Source organism: Pinus tabuliformis, chromosome 5_2 (assembly GCF_031772625.1).
Source record: "Pinus tabuliformis cultivar Carrire ecotype Pingquan chromosome 5_2, CPIR1, whole genome shotgun sequence".
Taxonomy (NCBI): Eukaryota; Viridiplantae; Streptophyta; class Pinopsida; order Pinales; family Pinaceae; genus Pinus; species Pinus tabuliformis.
The window spans coordinates 1,084,909,850-1,084,930,523 of NC_142306.1; positions in this window are offsets into that span (position 1 = coordinate 1,084,909,850).

Consider the following 20,674-nt stretch of genomic DNA (forward strand, 5'->3'; position numbering starts at 1 on the left):
AAAGGGAGTAGTCTACAGTTCTTGAAACCTCACAGGAAGGTTTTCATCGCCAGAAGGAGCCAGTGCTAGCCCCTGAGGTGCAATGCTGCCATTTTTAGCGAAAATGTCCCCTATTTTAGCTTCGACGGCCACTTCTCCTCATGCTCTGCTTTGGCCATAAGACGAACTTCAAAAGATATTACTTTTTCATCTATAATTGCGTTGGGTCCTAATCCAAATGGATCCAAATATGCTCTCTAAGTCTTCAAAATCTCCTAAAATCATGCCAAAGATAAAAAACAATCGCATGATAAAAGCCCTTAGAATGGCAAAGAAACACTATCGGGAGGCCAAAAACACATAAAAAGAGTGAAAAACAGAGCAACGGAGGCTTGAACAATGAATGCACAGTAGCTGTCAGATCTGGCCGATCAATTGTCTAGATCTGATAAGCAAAATCACAATTGGCCAACATAGCAGAGCGCTCACCAAACAGCCCGGGGTTATCGTGATATGCGATTACGATTAATCGCATCGCGATATTGCATCAGAGCTTCATAAAGGAGCGGGATATATATATATCTATATATATATATGTATATATATATATATATATATATATATATATATATATATATATATATATATATATATATATATATATATATATATATATATATATATATATATATATATATATATATATATATATATGCGATGCGATTAACCAGACCCGAAGAGGTTTGGGAATGAAAATGTATATTGTTTCAAGTCTGGAGGAAGCCATTTTTTACATTATTTTCAATGTTTTCAACATATTTTCAAAATACAAATGGAAGCCTTGGAATAAGGCCGAAGCGACTTGCGACTGCGATTGAGGATGGACCCAATAGGAGAATAGACAAGATTTAAGGACTTTTGAAGTCTAGATGAATAGGGGTTGTGGTGGATTTTCATAGTTTAAATGCATTTCTCTATGTTAACAAAAAGTGACCATTTTAGGGATTTCAGAGGCTGGGAGATAGAGGCCGGGAGACAGATGGCCAGAAAGGGAAAAATCCACAGTATGATGCAGCCGAACCAACAAAAGTGATCATGGAGCATTGCTGGCATGAGCAAGCCACTTGACAGCAAGGCGAATTTACAAAAAATTGGTTAATATGTTGTTAGAAAAAGAGACCTTTGAGCTCATGTATTTCGAGTTATGGCATCAAGTAGTTAAAAATACAAAGGGGATAGATTAATACTCTCGAGCCTCACAGAGCTCCAGAGCATTGTAAAAAGCCTATAAATGGCTGAAAGTTAGAAGTATCAAGGGTTCAACTTTTGGAGACTGTGGAGACTCTGCGCCTCTTAGTGTCTCATCTTCATTCCAGTAATACAAGCTTCTTTTGCTATTATATATTCAATCACCATCTTTTTCTCTATTCTAAGCTTACACTTGAATGGGTTATTCATGTTTTCTTCTCTGTCGAATGCCAGAAAACTACCATCTTATCTCTGTGTTGATAAATTAGATTTTTAAGCTTCATTTACTTTCTGTAGTTGGCCATTCATATGTGTTTATGTATGAATCTGCTGGTACGGTCAGGTTTCTCCATCTATTCATTGAATCTATAAACTATTGAGCATTAGTGGTTGAAAGCCTTGTCAAGCTAAGTGTGTTCATGCACGTTTTGAGTGAAAAAGAGTTTAAATAGTCATCTGACTTGATCCAAACCCCAATCCGTTCAAATAGTTCAGAGAACGATATTGAAGATTTATATGTTTCTAGGAATCTCCGAGCTACAACCTAGGAGAGCTTCCTGGAGTGTTAATAGGCCCCACTTTGAATGTTTAAGACCAGAACTCAAATAAATTAAACCCATGTTGATAACATATCTGGTCCACCCAAAATGTTAACCTACACACACATTTGAGAGTGATTACCATCCGATCAGACACCCAATGAATGGTATGGATGGTCGGAACTCAAGGAGGTCTTAACCTTGTTGTATAAACCCTCTTTGCGTCTATTTTATGAATTAACGTCTGCACTTGTTTGCACGTGATATGTGTCTGATAAACCATCCAATGGACGATTTGATCACTCGGTACTGTAAACTCTTTTTAATGAGTTCATTGGGTTCGTTTTTAGGATTAAACCTCAACATTTGTAGCCATGCGATGACCGTTAGATCTATGGATTTGTTGATCAGACGATCCAGATCTACTCCCGGGTTTCTTCATGAATTTGTCAAGGTTCTCTCATTCTGCCAATATTATTCGTCGATCTAGACTATGCGACAGTTCCCGTTGTGTTTATTCAATATCCTCTACTGACTTGATCTGATTCGCTATTGGTGGAATTACGTTATAATTCACATTTATCTCTGCCATACTCGTTCAAGGTGAAGTTCATAGGAACTTCATCCTTTACACTCGCATATGCCTATCTATTAACTCACAGTAAAGAACGTATATATAAACAGTACACAGACACACAAATACAAATAACATGCAGATGTAGCACAACATGTATATTTCATATATATATACATAATTTGATCACAGTCTAAGGCATCTCAGTCTTAGTCAAAAATTACCCCTACGGCTACATTGTGTACAATCTCTCCCCCCAATACAACACGCAGTTACACAATTTATAGAAATAACTACAGAATCATGGATCATTCTAGATCCATGATCTTCTCCTAAGATTGCTCAAACCAACCCCTAAATCTCTCTATACGCATACATGGCAGATAATTACATTTAATCAAGCCTTCTAAAGACTTATCAATTCCATTAATTTAGCCCTATTTTAATAGAATTTGCCCAGGTTTACAATGGTTGTCCGCGTTTCCTCTTTGACAGCTTTGGATTCTTATTTTAATGAAGGGTGCTCGAATCCTCCTACATCACAATGCCTAGATGTAATGGTTTTTTTTATATAGAAAAGGTTTAGTGGCTCATTCAGGTGACAAAGGTTGAGGTTTGAGTGTTTTGGGCTCCCTCAGCACGAATGATGTTATATATGTATTCTGTTTTTCTTAAGTAATGCAAAGTTTCTAAATTCACAAAAAAGGAGTTTTATCAAAATAATAAATTAAATAGTTTGTATTAAAAATGAAGTTGATAAAATTCATTATCACATAAAAGTCTTTGAGTTTCTATTTTTTTTGCAAAGAAATGCATGGTAGAGAACTAGACCCTAGACGACGGTCCACGACTGCCCTCGAAGTCTGTCCCTTCGGTCCCTTTGGCAACCGCCTCTGGTGCTCCAAGCCCTCGACACTCTGAGTCCATCACCCTCTCCCATGGCGGAGATGAAACTGAGCCAAAGAGCTTTCTCATTCAACGACACTGTCATTGGTTGCCCTCCGGACCAAGATTCATTTTTCATAAAGTTGGCCTCCAACTCTACATTCTAGCCTACTAGACAGAAGCCCGAGAATAGAGAAACAAGGTTGGGGGTAGGAAAAAAGAAAGAGACTTATGGAACCATCTCTCATAACCCCTATTTCATAGAGGAAAACACCACAAAGGGCCAGAGGCTACAAAAATATCAAAGGAAGAAAAAAGAACAACTACAACCCCATAGCCAAGAAAATCCCATAGCTAGAAATCAAGGACTCAGGAATGGTGGTCTATAGAGAATACATGCAGGAACATGCAACCATTTGCAAATTTATGGGTATTTGTCTGATAGAGAAAGCCATAAACTAGTGAATACAAAACAAATGGACACCTAAGGGGGAAATCAAACTCCAGCTGAGCTCCAAAGGTGTATTCACAGTAATCTTTGACCTCTTAGAAGATAGAGACATAATCTTCGAAGGAGGTCCTTACTTCTTCAACTCAACATGCCTATACATGAGATATTGGAAGGACAAATTCACACCAGAGAAGGAAGACTTCACTAGAGTCCCAGTCTGGGTGTGTCTCTACTCCTTACCGACGGATTATTGGGCTCCTTCGGTCCTAAAAGGCATAGGAGACCAGTTGGGGGAGTATATAAAAATGTCCAAAGGAACCAGACATGGACACTATGTATCCTACGCCAAAATATGTATGTACATAGATGTCTCTGAAGCCCTCCTAGATGCAATAAAATTAATCTTTATAGATAAATTGTGGTGACAAAGTATAAACTACGAGCATATCCCCTTTAGGTGTAGGAAGTGCCACGAGCACAGACATTTCTTTAGAGACTGTCCTCTAAATAAAGATCCCCAAAGTGTTGATCATGAAAGAAAGAAGAAAGACAATGAAGGATTCATCAGAGTCAACTCTAGGAACAAGAGCAGTAGGAAACAGACCAATCCCGAAAAGGATCAGAAAACTATGGAAAATCAGAACCAATTCGATGCGCTGCTCAACATACAAGAACAATCAGATCCATACTACCCAACAGGAGATGAATTAGGAGAAGAAGAGTAGATCAAGGTAGATAGGGAACCTGAGGATTAGAGAATAATGTCATAACAACAGGGAAACCGAGCTCTCATAAGAGGACAATGAAATTGAACAAATAATGACCAAGGAAACACAAAAGGGGAGTTCCAGAGAAGAGCATTGGAAGGAGTTGACTTGGCAACCATTACAGAACAATGGAAGAAAAACACAATAAAGGTGATCCTAGAACACCAACTTCAAAAAATAAAAGGGGCTTACCTCCTCCAAGAGGATCTAAAACTCAGAGAAGGCCACCCTGCACAGGAAAGCAATGCATCAAAAGGAATCAAGGCTAATATTCTAGTAGGAAGGTTCAACTCTAAAGGACCATGTTGGAAAAGAGGCAAAAAGACCACCAGATAGCTCCTCCAAGAACTAGGAGCCAAGCTCATTAATGAAGGAAAGGTAAAAGCTCTGGCCCTAACACCCTCTCCTTACTCATGAATTGCATTTCTTGGAATATAAGAGGACTAAATAGTCATGGAAAGAAAAGAATCCTCAAAACAGAATCCTGTCTCATAAGCCCGACATCCTCCTCATTAAAGAAACCAAACTTGAGTCATCTCACTCCTCTCTCCTTCAAAAATCCTACTTCAAGCCTTATAGCCACTTAGTTAACTCGGTCATAGGTTCTGTGGGAGGTATTATGACCTTATGGAAAAACTCAAAGTTCGACCTCATATCATCTTTTGCTACCCATCACTCCATCACCTCAGTCCTAAGAATCATCAGTACTAAGGACAACAACTACATAACCAATATATATGCCCCCCACAAGGTGATAGACTTAATCAATATGTTTCAATGCATCTCTAATCTGCTCCATTCCATTCATTTTTCTTACAAAATAATGGCTCGGGAATTCAATATGATAACAAACCTGGAAGAAAAGAGGGGAGGAATTAGAAAACTGGAAAAGGACTCAAATTCTTTCCTTTCAATTGTCTAAAGTATCAATTTCATTGACATCCCCACAAGCAATGGAAATTTCACCTAGAATAACTGAAGAGGAGGCGAGCATCAAATAGCCTCCAAGCTAGAATGTTTCCTCCTCTCGGAAGAAGCTTAGCTAACCTCTTGGGAATTAGAAGCTAGCATTCTTCTGCAAGCGGGCCCTGATCACTGGCCCATCTCTCTTAAGTTTCATATCTCCATGGGTCCTAAAAAAAAATCCTTTTAGATTCAAGGTTTTTTGGTTGGATCACCCGGAATTTCTGGACAAAATGAGGCTATGGTGGAATAACTCTCCCACTAGACCCAGAAACAAGATGTACACCCTCCAATAGAAAACTAAAGCATGTCAAAGAAGAAATAAAAAATTTGAATAGAGAATCATTCGATAACATCATCACGAAAAATAAATAAATAAATTAATTAAAAAAAAATATTGCCTTTTTCCACGAAACAATGATAGATAATAGAAGAAACAATAGAATCCTGGCTCTGAGAGATCAAGAGGGACACCTCATTCACTCTCAGGAGGATATCGCAGAAGAGTTAACTCAGTACTTTAGCTCTCTTCTCAACGAGCCAAGGGTGGACTAGGCTGAGGACATTAAAAAAATTACCAAACACATTCCCATGATCCTCACTGAAGATCACAATAAAATTCTCTTAAGAAATTTTTTTCTTCAGGAAGTGGAGGATGTTGTCATGAGCATGCCCAATGGTAAAGACCTAAGCCCGAATGGATTTACCATTGACTTCTACAAAGCTTGTTGGCCTTTCCTCAAATTCAAGGTCCATGCCCTTGTTGAAGAATCCCAGATTCAAAAGTTTTTCCTGAAAGCCCTCAACTCTACCTTCCTCACCCTGATTCCAAAGGGAGATGCAACTGACTCCCCAGACAAGTTTAGGCCCATATCCCTCTACAATCTCATCTATAAAATTATCTCCAAAGTCTTGGCCAATCATTTGAAATCTATCTTTCCTCTCCTTATCTCTCATCATCAATATGGCTATGTGGAAGGTAGGAAAATCATGGACAATATCATCCTCTCACATGAACTAATGCACTCTCTTAACTCACAAAAAACACTTGGCAGGATGATTCAGTTAGACATGTGTAAGGCCTTCAATAAGATAAGTTGGACCTACATGAGAGAAGTTCTAGAAGCTTATCGGTTATACAGAGATAACATCAAATGGATCATGGCACTGGTGACTGGAGTATTTTTCTCCATCCTCCTAAATGTCTCCCCTACTCAACCCTTCCACCCCTCCAGGGGCATCAGGCAAGGGGACACTATCTCTCCCTTTCTCTTTGTTATCTTGGCTGAAGGGCTTAGTCACTCTATTTCACAGCCCTGATTGCAAATTATCTCTCTCGTCTCCAGCCTTATGCCTCTTCTCCTCCCTCCACCCACTAGTAGTTCATTGATGACACCCTACTTATGGATCTCACTACTGTCAAAGAATCTTCCTCCTTCAAGACCATTTTGTCTGACTTCTCAGCGGCCTTTGGAACCTCCATCAATCCCAAAAAATCTAAGATGTTTTTCTTCAATACTCCTCTGCCTATTCACAGAAACATTGTTAGAATCATTGACATTCCCCATCAGCTCTCTCCCCTCCAATTATCTAGGGATTCCATTGACTAATAGGCGACTGGCCGGAGCCACTTGGAAAGCTTTGATTAATAAATTAGAAAAGAGGTTAGCCAACTAGACCTTCCATTCGCTCAATCTGGTTGGTCGTCTTGTTCTGGTAAAATAAGTTCTACAGGTGATCCCGAACTATATTTATTCTTCTTTGGCTACCCCAAAGGTGATCTCTAATGCAATCAGGAATATACAAAGAAACTTTTTATGGAGAGGGGTAGATAAAAAGCAAAAATGGGCTTTTGTTGCTTGGGACAAAATATGAAGACCCAAGAACGATGGTGGCCTAGGACTCAGGGACACTGAGCTCCTTGGGAAGGCCCTAGGTGTTAAATCTCTATGGAGATGGATATCAAACCCCAATCCCCCCTAGGGAACCCTATGGAAAGCTAAGTATTCTACCACCCACTCATAGGAGAAAATAATACGGTTCAAAGATAGCATCAAAGATTTGGTAGTTTGGAATCAAGCGTGGGAGAATCGAGCGATCATACAAAAACACTTTTTTTGGGAAATCAGTAAGGGAGATAAGGCACTCTTCTAGGAAGATTCCTGGTAGCAAAGGCATGAAATCAACAAGGATCAATACCAACTAATTAAATCTGAAATGCAATCCAAAGGTAGGAGTAGGGTCTGTCATTATTGGAAAACTAGTGCTGAAGGGGACAATTGGAGAGAATGGATTTATTAGAAATACTGGGCTCCAGACATCAACCCACAGGTTTGGGGTGAGCTTTCAACTAAACTCCAAAAGAGACAGATCCTCCATGACACCTCTGAGGACAAAATCTATTGGGGCAAAAACATTGTGGGTCACTTCAATATTAAGGAAGTGTATAGATATGTAGCCGATCATGATCAAATCCAACTGAACCCCAAATGGAATTCAATTTGGGTCAAAAAACTTTTTGCCAAAAATTTCCATTTTTCTCTGGCTTGTCTTGCATAGGAAAATTCTAACTTGGGAGAATCCCTGGAAGAAAGGCTTTATTGGACCCTCCAGATGCCAACTCTGTCAGCAAGAGGAAGAAACTTCAAACCATCTCTTGAAAGAATGTCTCTATGCAACAAAACTTTGGGATTGGGTTCATTTAGTCTTTAAAGGATCAGATCAGGATCCCTCTTCCATCCTCAACACCATATCTAATTGGAAATCTTCCTTCTCCTGCCACTCTAGGTGAACAGAGCATGGAATCTCGTCCCAGGAATAGTTTGTTGGACTCTCTGGAAGGAACATAATGTAAGAATTTTCCGGGGCATATCAACTCACTCAAGAGGAAATCACTTTATCTAATCTCAAGAGCTCCATTTAGGATACAGTGGCCACATGCACTCTTCAGAACACCAACATTCCTCCCAGCAGCTCAGATGTGAGAATTCTCTCCATGTTGGACCTCCACCAGATAAGCGTCCCTGTGGTAACCTCTGTCACCAGAAAAGGAAATCTGAATGACAAATGGCTTCCTGCAGAGCTAGGTACTATTAAGGTGAATTATGATGGGGTGGCCAAAGGTAACGCAGGTCTTGCTGGTCTTGGAGGTGTCTTTAGAAATGTAAGAGGGGAAATTCTATGGATTTACAAGGGTAACATAGGTTCTTCAACTAATAACACAGCAGAACTTCATGCTTTGGAACATGGAATAACCATTGTGAAAAGCCATAAGCTAAGCCCTCTAATAGTGGAAGGGGATTCAACTCTTGCCACTCAGGTATGTAAAAAGCTCTAGCAGGGCATTGAAGTGGCCAAAGTTTTGGATAATTGGCACCTAAACAAAATTATGCAGAGAATTAAAAATAACATAGACAGTATGGAAGGATTACACTTCCAGGCCATCAGAAGGAATGACAATAAGCTTGTGGATAGGTTAGCCAATGAGGGAATGGCAGGGACCCTTCGGTTGAAATCCAGGTCCTGGTATGATCTGGAAGAAAGTGATCTCCATTAGCATTGCAAAGCTATCAATGTCAGGGACAATGAGAAAAACGAACAATAACTGTTCGAGAATCCTGAGTCACATCAAGGCAGGCTCTAAGTATTGGGAGGAAGATGGTACTGATGCGTACACACCTAGTGCCATCCTCAGTAGGACAGTTGTGCTGGATAACCCACGACCCCTCTCTCCTACAAGGATGCCACCCTTTTGTCCCTTTAGCCCAGTGTGGTACACTTTCCACCCCCTAACCCCTATACCTCCCTAAACTCTCATTATTTCCCCTTCCCTTGGCTCCGTGCCCCTTGTAGCCCTCCCGCACCTATTTATTTCCCCCTAACCCCTCCCCTCCTGGTCATTCCCTCTATTCTGTAGCTCCTTCGTTGCTCCCCTATTATCTATCTATTTCGACTCTCTCATCCCTCTGCCTTCCACACAGCCCCAAAATGCAGATCTAGCCTAGCTCCCTCATAGGGGTGTGAGCATGGTAGAGCAGCCTCTCATTGGAATTCCTTGGGACCTTCCCCCACTACCCACGCTGAGTCCTCTATGAGGCGTGCAACTTTGAATTATGCAGTTGTTTTTAACCTGGAGATCTAAGAACACATAGCCAACCTCGAAGTGAAAGGTAGTGTTCTTCGCAAAGCAGTCACCTCAGAGGAAGTCTATGAGGACTTCGCATGGATTCCCGACCTAGCCCTCACAAGGGCAAGAGAGAACCTCTATGCCTGAACAATAGAAACTTGGTGGCAGATGAAAATAATTATGGGTCTAGCTCTGCAGGAGCAAGAGGATCGTTCAAAGGCGATTGAAAGGAGAATTGACAACCTAACAGAGAAATTTGTGATCTTTGTAGACGCGGTTCACCACTGTCACTTTATAACTCATGACTCTCCGCAGTACACTGTTATCAAGAAGAAATCCATGGAAAGGGTCTACTCGCCTGTTGAAGTTCACCAAGTATCAAGAAAGAGATGGCTCGTGCCTCTTCAAGCCACCTATATGCTGCCGCAATGCAGGAGGGGAGCACACAGGAACAACCCATCAGTTTGAACGATGACCCAACCACTAAAAATCAGGATGATTGTAGCAAGTTCTCTTTTGTCTATTTTACACTGTGGATGCCAGACCGCAGTTGTGAATGTGGTTACGGAAATAAAGCTCCACGACATAGCTTGTCTTGTAGTGACTCAATCCTTGGATCTCCATTTTGAGGCTGCGGTCAAGCGGGTTTCTGAATCTTTCCTGGATATGTATCTCTGTAACTCACATAGTTCTCAGAAACCAAATATTGTAAAGTTACATAATAGCCTGTTCAAGTCTAAAATCAGAGCAGTTAGTTTTGTTGGCCTAACTTTGTCCCAAACAACCCAACCAGTGTAATTATTCTCTTTTTATAGTGATATGCTTTATCTTATTTAAAAAAAATGAAATTGTTAAAATTTACTTCATGATTAATATATTCTAAAACACTGCCTTATGAAAGTTTTTAATTTGTGACTATTATTAATTAGTTTAATGAAAATTTAATATAGTAGCTATTATGTTTATGTTGACTTACTATCCTCATTTAAAGTGAAGGTTGGCACAATTTTAAAGTCACTTATATTAAAGATATTTTATTAAATAATATTAATGCATTTGTTATTATAAAAAAAATATTGTTGTCATAATAGTTAATATTCTCTATATTGAACATTATATTTTATTATATCATATGGTTGACACCATTTGAGTGACATATAAAGTTATTTAATGAAATAATACTAATGTATTTATTGTCCTAACAATTTTAATTTAATTATATATGTGGTAATTAATATTGCTTTGTTAATTATTATATTTTAATAATAATAATAATTTCTATTTAGCCAGACACCAAATTGGTGTATGAGACTCCTTGTTTGAGGGACAAGGGACTCACTTCCGCGCAATGATTTGACTGCTAAGTCTACGAAGGCATGCATACTCTACCCCCTCTGGTTTTGAACCTGTGACCTCTTAGGAGGAAACACATGCTCTTAACCATTATAAAAGGAAGACACAATTTTAAATTCAACAAGAAAATATAGTTTATAAATCTAGGCTTTTATTTTTAATAATAAAAATAAATAAATTTTTTAAAAAGAAATATTATTATTATTATTTATATTTCTGAACTAAAAATTAAGTTAATCAATACTTACTTTATAAATATGGAAGAAAATATTTATCTCTTCCTTTTAACAATAAAATTATTTAATAATAATATTATTTAATAGCAATATTGTGTTCACTCTTTGTTATTAATTACTTTAATTATAATTTAACATGGTAATTATTATATTTTTGTGTTACATATTATTAGGAGGTTAGTATTATTTAATAATTATTTATAAAGTTATTTGTTAAGTAAGTGTTCTTCCATTAAATTAAAAGAACCAGGAAAAAGAAATTTCATTGATTTCCACCAAATTTAATTTTTAATGTGATTAAAAAATTTATATAAAAATTATAATTTGAACATGTTAATCTATATCATAAAAAATTAAATATCGTCAATAGAGATATTTAAAAAAAAATAATACAACAATAATAAGTAGAAACCTTGAAAAAGACTTTATCATTAAAAATTAACATTGTTTTATTACTTGGAGGAGCAGGCGAACAGCAAGGGTTTCAGATAATTGCAGTCGGTGATCCATATGGAGGGCCACAGAGGAGGAGCTCCACTCCCTCCTATAAGAAGGCCGTAGCCAGTAGAGGCAAGAAACCTCTAGAAAATGCTAGAGGTACTATGGAGGAAAGGAAAAGAAACATGGAAGAGGAGATAGGAGGAGCCATAAATAAGGAAAATAATGGCACAAAAGACAAGGAGGTAGAAGACAAAAAACAGGGAACTAAAGACAAAAAACAAAAGGGACCCTGCAAACCCAAAGCAGAGATAACACCCAGAGTTATTTTAAATGATCCGGCTCTATAGGTGCATAGGGATCACATGCGAACACATGCCATCATCTGTAAATTCATGGGATTATGGCCCACTAAAAAAGCTTTACAGTTGTGGATCAAATACCACTAGAAACCTAAAGGGAGCATTGACCTACATCTTGGGTCAAAGGGATTCTTTATTGTGGTGTTCACAAATATTGAAGACAAGGACAGAGTATTTGAAGGAGGGCCTTACTTCTATGCAGCAGCTGGACTGTACATGCGGCCATCGATGATGAATTTTGTTCCAGAATGAGAAACTTTTACTTCAGTGCCGGTCTGGGTAAGGATCTATTCTCTACCTCTTGATTACTAGAAAAATGAATCGTTAGCTGCCATTGGCAACAAACTAGGTTGTTTTGTCAAAGTTTCTTAAGCCACTAGAAGGAGAAAATATACTTCCTTTGCCAGAATATGTGTGGAAATGGATTTATCAGGAGCTCTACCGGATGAGGTGATCTTGGAAGTTTTTGATGAAGAATGGGTGCAAACAGTAGACTATGAACACATTCCGTTTAGATGTCACAGATGTCATGAACATGGACACCTATTTAGAGATTGTTCGCTCACTAAAGTAGTAGACAAGAGTAAAACTAATAAAATGAAGGAAATAGGCAGCTTTCAGAAAGTGGTGAATCAAGGAAAAGGTGGCAAAAGAGGACCAAAACAACATCAAGATGAAGGACAACAAATCAGTTAGAACAAATTCCAAGTGCTTGAGGAAGATGAAAAGATCGCAAAAGAAGATCAAGCAATGGAAGGAAGTCCTGTGGAAAAGGAGAAAGAAGCTACAATGAGTGATGCAGAACTGGAGATGGATCAGGAAATGACCCAGAATGAGATGGATCTGGAGGACCATGAACTACAAGAAATTCTTGACAAAGAAAACCTGGATCTGGAAGGGTTCTTGACTCAGGGAACTACAAGAGGAGTAGAGTCGTTACCTCAAGAAGAGCTCAATAGAATACAATAGTTGTTTTTATGGAAAATGTGGGCTAAGGCATTGGAAAAAGGAAAAATCATCGATAAGCAGGACAACAGAGGCATTAAAACGATGAAAATGACTCTGGGATTAGCCACTAGAAACCCAAGCAAGAAAAGAGGGAGGAAAAAGCAGAATGAACTCTTGATGGAGAGTGGAAAGCTAATGATAGATTCAGGTAAGATAAAAGATCTAGCCAGCTACTCCTTTACAAATCTTTAATAATGAATTTTACATCTTGGAATATTAGAGGTCTAGGGAGTAAGAGAAAGCAGAGAATGCTTAGTAATAGAATGAAACAAGAAATGCCAGATATAATTTCATCCAAGAAACGAAATGTTCCATTCAAAAAGTAAGACAAATTCATAGCAAATGGCTCAGTAGCTTTGAGTTTCTTGAAGTCAAAGTAGAGAACACAGCGGGGGGCATACTCACTCTTTGGAACCCCCAAAAAATTGGCATATTAAATGCTAAGGCTTCCAGGAATTATTTATTCGTAGTTATTCAACCGGTAGGAGACAGGGATACCTTTTTGGTCACAAATGTTTATGGCCCTTAGAGAATAGATGACAAACTCAGGTTTCTAGATTCCCTTGTGGATCTCAGGGATAGACATGCAGAAATACCCTGGATCATGGGAGGTGACTTCAACATTATCAAATCTCTTTCAGAGAAAAAGGGGGAACCAGAACTCTAAGTAAAGACTCTTTAGCATTTCAAACCTTTTCAAACAATATGAACCTTGTTGACACTAATAGGAACATTGGCCTCTTTACTTGGAATAATAAAAGAGGAGGAGAGTCCCATGTGGCCTCAAAGTTAGATAGATTCATCATCTCTGAGGATCTGATGCTAACAGATGAGGAAGTAATAGCGAGAGTTCTTCCCTTTGGAGGCTCAGATCACTGGCCGGTTCAATTGGAAATTAAGGGTGTTGGTACTCCCAGGAAAAAACCTAGCAGATTTGAGAATATCTGCTTGTCACACCCAGACTTCATCAGCAACATTGAAAAATGGTGGGCAGAAGATTTGCAGATTCAGGGGACAAGAATGTTCCTACTTCACAAAAGACTAAAGCACATCAAGATCTGGCTCAAAGATTGGAACAAGAAGGACTTTGGAGTGGAGAAAAAAGCTATTGAAAACAAAATGCAGGTTCTCAACCAAGCTCTGATCATGGAAGGCTTTGATAAAGCCATAAGTGATCAAGTGGATAAACATCATCAAGAATGGGAGAATCTATGTAAACAAGAGGAAATATTTTGGAGACAAAATTCGAGAGTTCAATGGCTCAAAGAAGGAGAGTGTAACACTTAATTTTTTCATAGAGCCACCATTGCCAATAGAACTCACGATAGAATCTCTTTGATCAAGAATGAGGAGGGGGAGCTTCATATCTCCCATGAAGCTATAGAAGCTGTGTTAGCCCAGCACTTCCAAGGTATAACTCAGGAGAACAATTCAGATAGAGAGCACTTCATTAGGGAGGTAACTAGTAATATACCGAAATTGGTGTCCAGAGAGGATAATTTCAACCTTAATAGGCCAGTAACGGATGAGGAAGTTAGTGAAGTCCTCAAAGATATGCAGAATTGCAAAGAACCAGGCCCGGATGGTTTCAATGTGGATTTTTTCAAAGCTTGCTGGAATATTTTTAAACAAGATATTTTTCATGTTGTGGAGGACTCCAGGTTGAACAAAACCATTCTGAAAGCACTCAATACCTCCTTCATCTCCCTGATCCCCAAATAGACATTGCTCAAACACCAGATAAATATAGACCCATAGCCCTATGCAATGTGGTCTACAAGATAATATCCAAGGTAGTGGCTAATAGACTCAAACCTTTACTTCCTGTTCTAGTTTGAGGGGAACAATCAGGTTATGTGGAAGGCAGACAAGTTCTTGACAACATCATTCAAGCTCAAGAGGTGGTTCACTCATTAACTAGCAAGAGGTAGGCGGGCATGATCATGCAATTTGATATAGCCAAAGCTTATGACAAGGTAAACGGGACCTACATCAAAAAAATTCTTATTTCTTTTGGATTTGATCACAACTGGGTCAGATGGATAATGGCACTGGTGACTTCCTCTAGTTTTTCTATATTAGTTAATGGCTCTCCCTCAGAGATTTTCAGTTGTTCAAGAGGCCTCAGATAGGGAGACCTGCTCTCTCCCTTTCTTTTCATCCTCATGATGGAAGAACTGGGTTGGTCAATAAAGCATGCTAAAGTAACAAGAAAGATTAAGGGCCTGCAACTAACTGAGAATGGTCAGGCCCTGACTTACTAACAGTTTGTAGATGATACCATGTTATAGGGAATCCCCACAGTCAAAGAAGCTTCAGCCTACAAAAAAATACTGAATCTCTTTGCCTTGGCTTCAGCTATGGAAGTTAATCTCTCCAAATCAAAAATCGTTTTCTTCAATACCAATATTGCTATTCAAAAAAAAATATCTCCAGAATTCTAGGCTTTCAAAGGGATTCCCTTCCCTCAAAATATTTGGGAGTTCCTCTAACTGCTAAACCAATGCTCAAAAGAATTTGGGAACCCTTGATCAATAAGCTGCAGGATAAAGTCAGTAAATGGACCATCAGATCTTTAAATCTCGCTGGCAGGTTGGTACTTACAAAAGCTGTTCTGCTAGCAATCCCTATTTTTATGTTATCAGCCCTCCCAGCTCCAAACGGAGTCCTACAACAATTCAAAAATATTCAAAGAAACTTCCTTTGGGGTAAGGAGGAGACAAGGAAGAAATGGGCCTTAGTGTCTTGGGAAAAAATTTGTAGGCCCAAGAACCATGGAGGGCTAGGCTTGGATGATCAGGATATACTCAACAAAGTTTTAGGAACCAAACTATGGTGGCATTGGGTTCAGAATCTAGAGACTCAATGGGAAAATATCTGGAAAGAAAAATATGCAATCTCCTGGAAAACCAGTGATCTCATAATAATGTCAGGAAATATAAAGGGCTCATACATCTGGAACAAAGCCTGGGAGAATAGAAGCCTAGTACAAGAAAATAGCTTTTGGGAAATCAGAGAAGGAGATCTTGCTCTTTTTTGGGAAGATAAGTGGAAAAAAGAACCAATTTTGTTAAAAGAAGACTTCTTCGACCTTAAGCATGAGATAGATTCCCAAGGATTAATTAAGGTAAAGGACTTGTGGGAGCATACTCATCAAATGGAAAAGTGGAGAATCTGGAGAAACATTGATTGCAAAAATAACAATCCCTTGAAAACAAAAGCAGAGGAGCTCATGAAAATGGTGGAACAAAGGAAGATCTTAGTTTCAGGGGGGCAAGACCAACTAAGATGGGGCAATAACAAAGAGGGCACCTTTAATCTTAAGGAAGAAAAAGGCATTCTCCTTGAGCTTGATCCCTAGGTTCCAGAAAAAATCTGGCAGAACCTATGGAGACACCAAGGGTGGATGAAAATAAAACTCTTCATGTGGCTGGTATACCACAAGAAAATCCTGACTTGGGACAACATCAGGAAGAGGGGTTTATTGGGGCCTTCAATATGCCAGCTCTGTGAGGCTCAAGAGGAAACAATGGAGCATTTACTCAATAGCTACATTTTCACCTCCTGGTTATGGGACATATTTGCCACAATCTTTCAGCAATCCAACAGGGACAAAGGGAGAATCATTAATACCCTCAATAATTAGAGAAGAAAATTTTTAGATTATGAAATTCTCAGCTCAGCTTGGGCTGTTACACCAAGCTTCATTATATGGAACATTTGGAAGGAGAGGAACAAAAGAACATTTAAGGATGAAAAGAATCCCCACACTGCCTGTTGGAGATAATCCTGAAACAACTTAAGGAGATAGTGGGAACCATTGTTCGTAACTACCCTAAAAATCCTCCCTCAGATGTGGATTTAAAAATTCTCAGGCAATTGGGGATGCAGGGGCTCACTCCTCAAGGCATAGATAGGAAGGTTATATCAATGGATATGGAGAAGGATTTTTTGGTATCCTTCCCCGGAAGGTTATTTGAAATACAACTTTGATGGGGCATCAAAAGGAAACCTGGGAACTGCTGGGTATGGAGGAGTCCTTAGGGATGTAGAGGGAAGTGTTATCTTCATCTTCCATTGCCACCTAGGAAAAGCAACCAAAAACATGGTTGAACTAATGGCTTTGGAGCAATGCCTAGATTTTCTGAGTCAAGATAACGGTTTCAATGTGATAATAGAAGCAGACTCTAAGTTAATCATTAACTCAGTGAAAAAAATAAATAGTGGAACAACGTCGGAGAAAGTCTCCAAACACTGGAAATTAATCTGGGTTTTCCAGAGAATTCAGGGTCATATCCAAGGCCTTCGCATTATCAGTTTCCACCATGTTTGCAGAAAGGGCAATAAGCTGGCAAATCTTCTTGCCAACGAGGGTGTCAGCTATACAAATGATAAGGTTTCGATGGAGTGGCAGGAGTTACGTCCGAGCAGACTGAGAGCTCTTTGTTGTGAGAAAGCGGAAGAAGATAGGGAAGTGATTAGATACAAAGCCATGGAGGCAAGCTCGAAATGATTTGTCCTCTGTATGCGTCATCAGTATCCTGTAAACTATTCTATGGCAGGGGGCAGACCACGAATGGCTATGGAAAATCTCGAAGTTAGCGAGACGGATATCTCAGTTCATTGGGGTGAGTGAAATGGTCATCACAGTTCATTGATCAGTGGAGAGCCTCTCATATTTACTTGGTTCCAGGTTCAGGTGAGGAAGAAAAGAATGCGAGGGAAGAATCCAGTTTTTTCTGGTAGCCGGATTATTCAGAACTTTGGGTTTCGACATGTAAAACCGCTTCCTAGGCAATTTTCGGTTCATCACATTGCTTTCAAGTGGGAAATGGTTTTAGCAATTTTGTAGCAATTCCATTCAGCCTCCTACACATGGCAGGGAGATGGATTCGTAAACCACCCTTCATCGCACACTAATGTCTAGTTATCTTGTTCGGTGTGATATTAATCTCATCCGTAGGATTCCATAGAGTGGATCAATGGTCAAGTTTGATCGTGCAGGTTGGTGGGGCAGGACCGTTAAACTTCGGCTGTCTTTGTTGAGCGATTTCCTCCTTGGCCGTTGGTTTGAGTGCGGAAATGGATGGCTTAGATTAAAGGGGCTTTTCTGGGGGGCTGGGATGCGGGAGATTCCGTGGGTTTTCCGAGGGCTATGATGCAATTTTGGTTTATATTCCTTGGGTTCAGTGATTATCCTTGTAAGGCTAAGAGGTTTGGCCCTAGGTGGCTAGTGTTCTAATTTTTTCTGATTCCTTGGCATCAGGTGGACGTTAGTATATATTGTAAACTATTTTTCGGCTTAATGAAATAGAAGGAACGACACTTGCTTTACCAAAAAAAAAACATTGTTTTATTACTTCATTGTCCTTAAATATATAAAGAAAACATACATTAACCTAAGTTACTAATAAACTTACGTCATTGTCCTTAAATATTTCCTTAATATTCTATGAGTTTAAAGAAAACATACATTAACCTAACTTACTAATAAACTTAAAAGAAGATAATTTATACCGAAACAATTGAAACAGAATAATAAAGTGTTTTCCGTGTTCAAGAATTAGCTATTCCTCCCCTTCATTCTTCTCCTGGTGCGAGACTTCCGATTTCTTATTTTTAGGTTTGGTTGAATCAATATAGTAGCAGAATTTTTGACAGGTAACTATGATAGCTACCTACTCTCACCCCAAAAATGATTTGGAACCAATAATTGAACCATGCAAAATAGAAATACTTATGAATGGGCGAAAAAGATGACTCGGTTAATTTCCGTCCTGGTCATGATACATATCATAACTCGGACATCCATTTCGAATGCATATCCCATTTTTTCACAGTAGGGTTATGAAAATCCCCGAGAAGCCACTGGACGTATTGTATGTGCCAATTGTCACTTGGCAAAAAAACCTGTGGATATTGAGGTTCCACAATCCACAAAGGATTTTTGAGTTCAAATAAAGAAGCCTTGTAATCCATTTCGTTATTTTTCAAACACATTTAATGCCTATGAGGCACTTGCTATAATACTAAGGGGAAGATATTACACTTACACTTATAAAGGAAAAAGAAAGGCACTTGCTACAATACTAATACTAAGGTGAAGATATTACACTTACACTTAAAAAAGGAAAAAAAAGAAAAATGAAATAAATAAGTTAATCTTCCTTTATGTTTACTATATCATTTTTTAAGCAAAAGGCTTATTTGTTTTGCATCTCTTCCATAAAATATAGAAGGGAGCTCCTTTGATAATGCTTTCAAATTTAGAAAATGAAGACTAGAAAATTTCTCTCATTTTAGTGTGAATCCATATTGCATCATGATTTCATTATCAAAATTAATCCATAGATCCATATTGCATCATGATTTCATTATCTTAGCATGACGAAGTGCAAATCATGTTAAAAATTTCAACAATTTCACATCTTTGTTACATTAAAATATACCACATGATATAACTCAAAGTGTTATTGCATAATTGTAATGTTGGGAGAGTTTTTGGTTTAACTCTACATAAAATATTAATCTGCTAACATTTTAACTAACTCATACTCAATGAGTAAAAGTTGTTGCATTCCTTCACATTGAAATTTGAAATCTGAATTGCCTAAATTCTATCCCATTTATTAACAACAAGTCTCATTAAACCCTTAAGCATCAATGTTTACATTATGGAAAATAATTGCATGGTTTCTTGCTTCAAGATATTAACTACATACCCATTCAACAAGAAAATCTATACATGTACTTGAAGAGAAAAATAAAATATAACATACCTAATTAAATCAATACAAAAATATGAATAATGAAAATGAAATGAATTGAAAATGGTGAATTAATTGATTGTATTATTGTTGGTTTGAGAATTGCATCTAGGTTTTCTGCATACTCCCTTTTATCTTTAATTACACACATGTGGAGATTGGGAGAGAGGGGGTTTCCCATCCTATGGCATCATAGCCACAAGGTATGCTTGAGGATTTGAATCACATGGAACTACATGAGTGGCATATTCCAATGGGACTTGATCAGTACTTAGTTCACATGACATTGACACCAAGGTAAAGCCATTGATAGGTGTAGCTTGGTGATCACAAAATGGTGGAAGTTTCTTACCAAAAGAAAAGAATCCTAAATTTGAAGTAAGATTCAACTAGATCAGAAGCTATATCCAATATATGTACTATCATCTACTTATTAGAAATTTCCTAGGGTTTTGGACCATATAAACAATCCTAATTACTTGGATCCAAAATAAATGGACGCTGAAAAGGAAGATTGATTTGGATTTTGAATCTAAAGGCTTATTTACTATCATCTTTGCAAATATGGAAGATTAAACACACGTATCCAACAATGACCCATGATTTTCTTAACTTGATAGGTTTGTACCTTTTCTTTTGGACTGAGAGATTTAACCTTGATCAGGAATATTTTAAGGCTACACCAGTGTATATTAGGATTTTATCCTTTTGCAAAGAATTTTGGGAAGAAGAATCCTTTGAATGGATAAAAAATCCATTGGCTAACTTTGTCAAAGTATCCAAAGTCACTCGAAGAGGTTGTTACGTTTCTGTTGATGGTGCTAGAAATCTATCAACTAAGGGGTCTCCCAGATGTGAAGTACCAATCAAACCTCACACCATTTGGAGTAGGAGACCCATCTGGAATATCGACTCAGTTGCCATATATTATGATAGACTTGCCTTGGCACTAATTATCAGCAAGAAAGAGGAACGTGT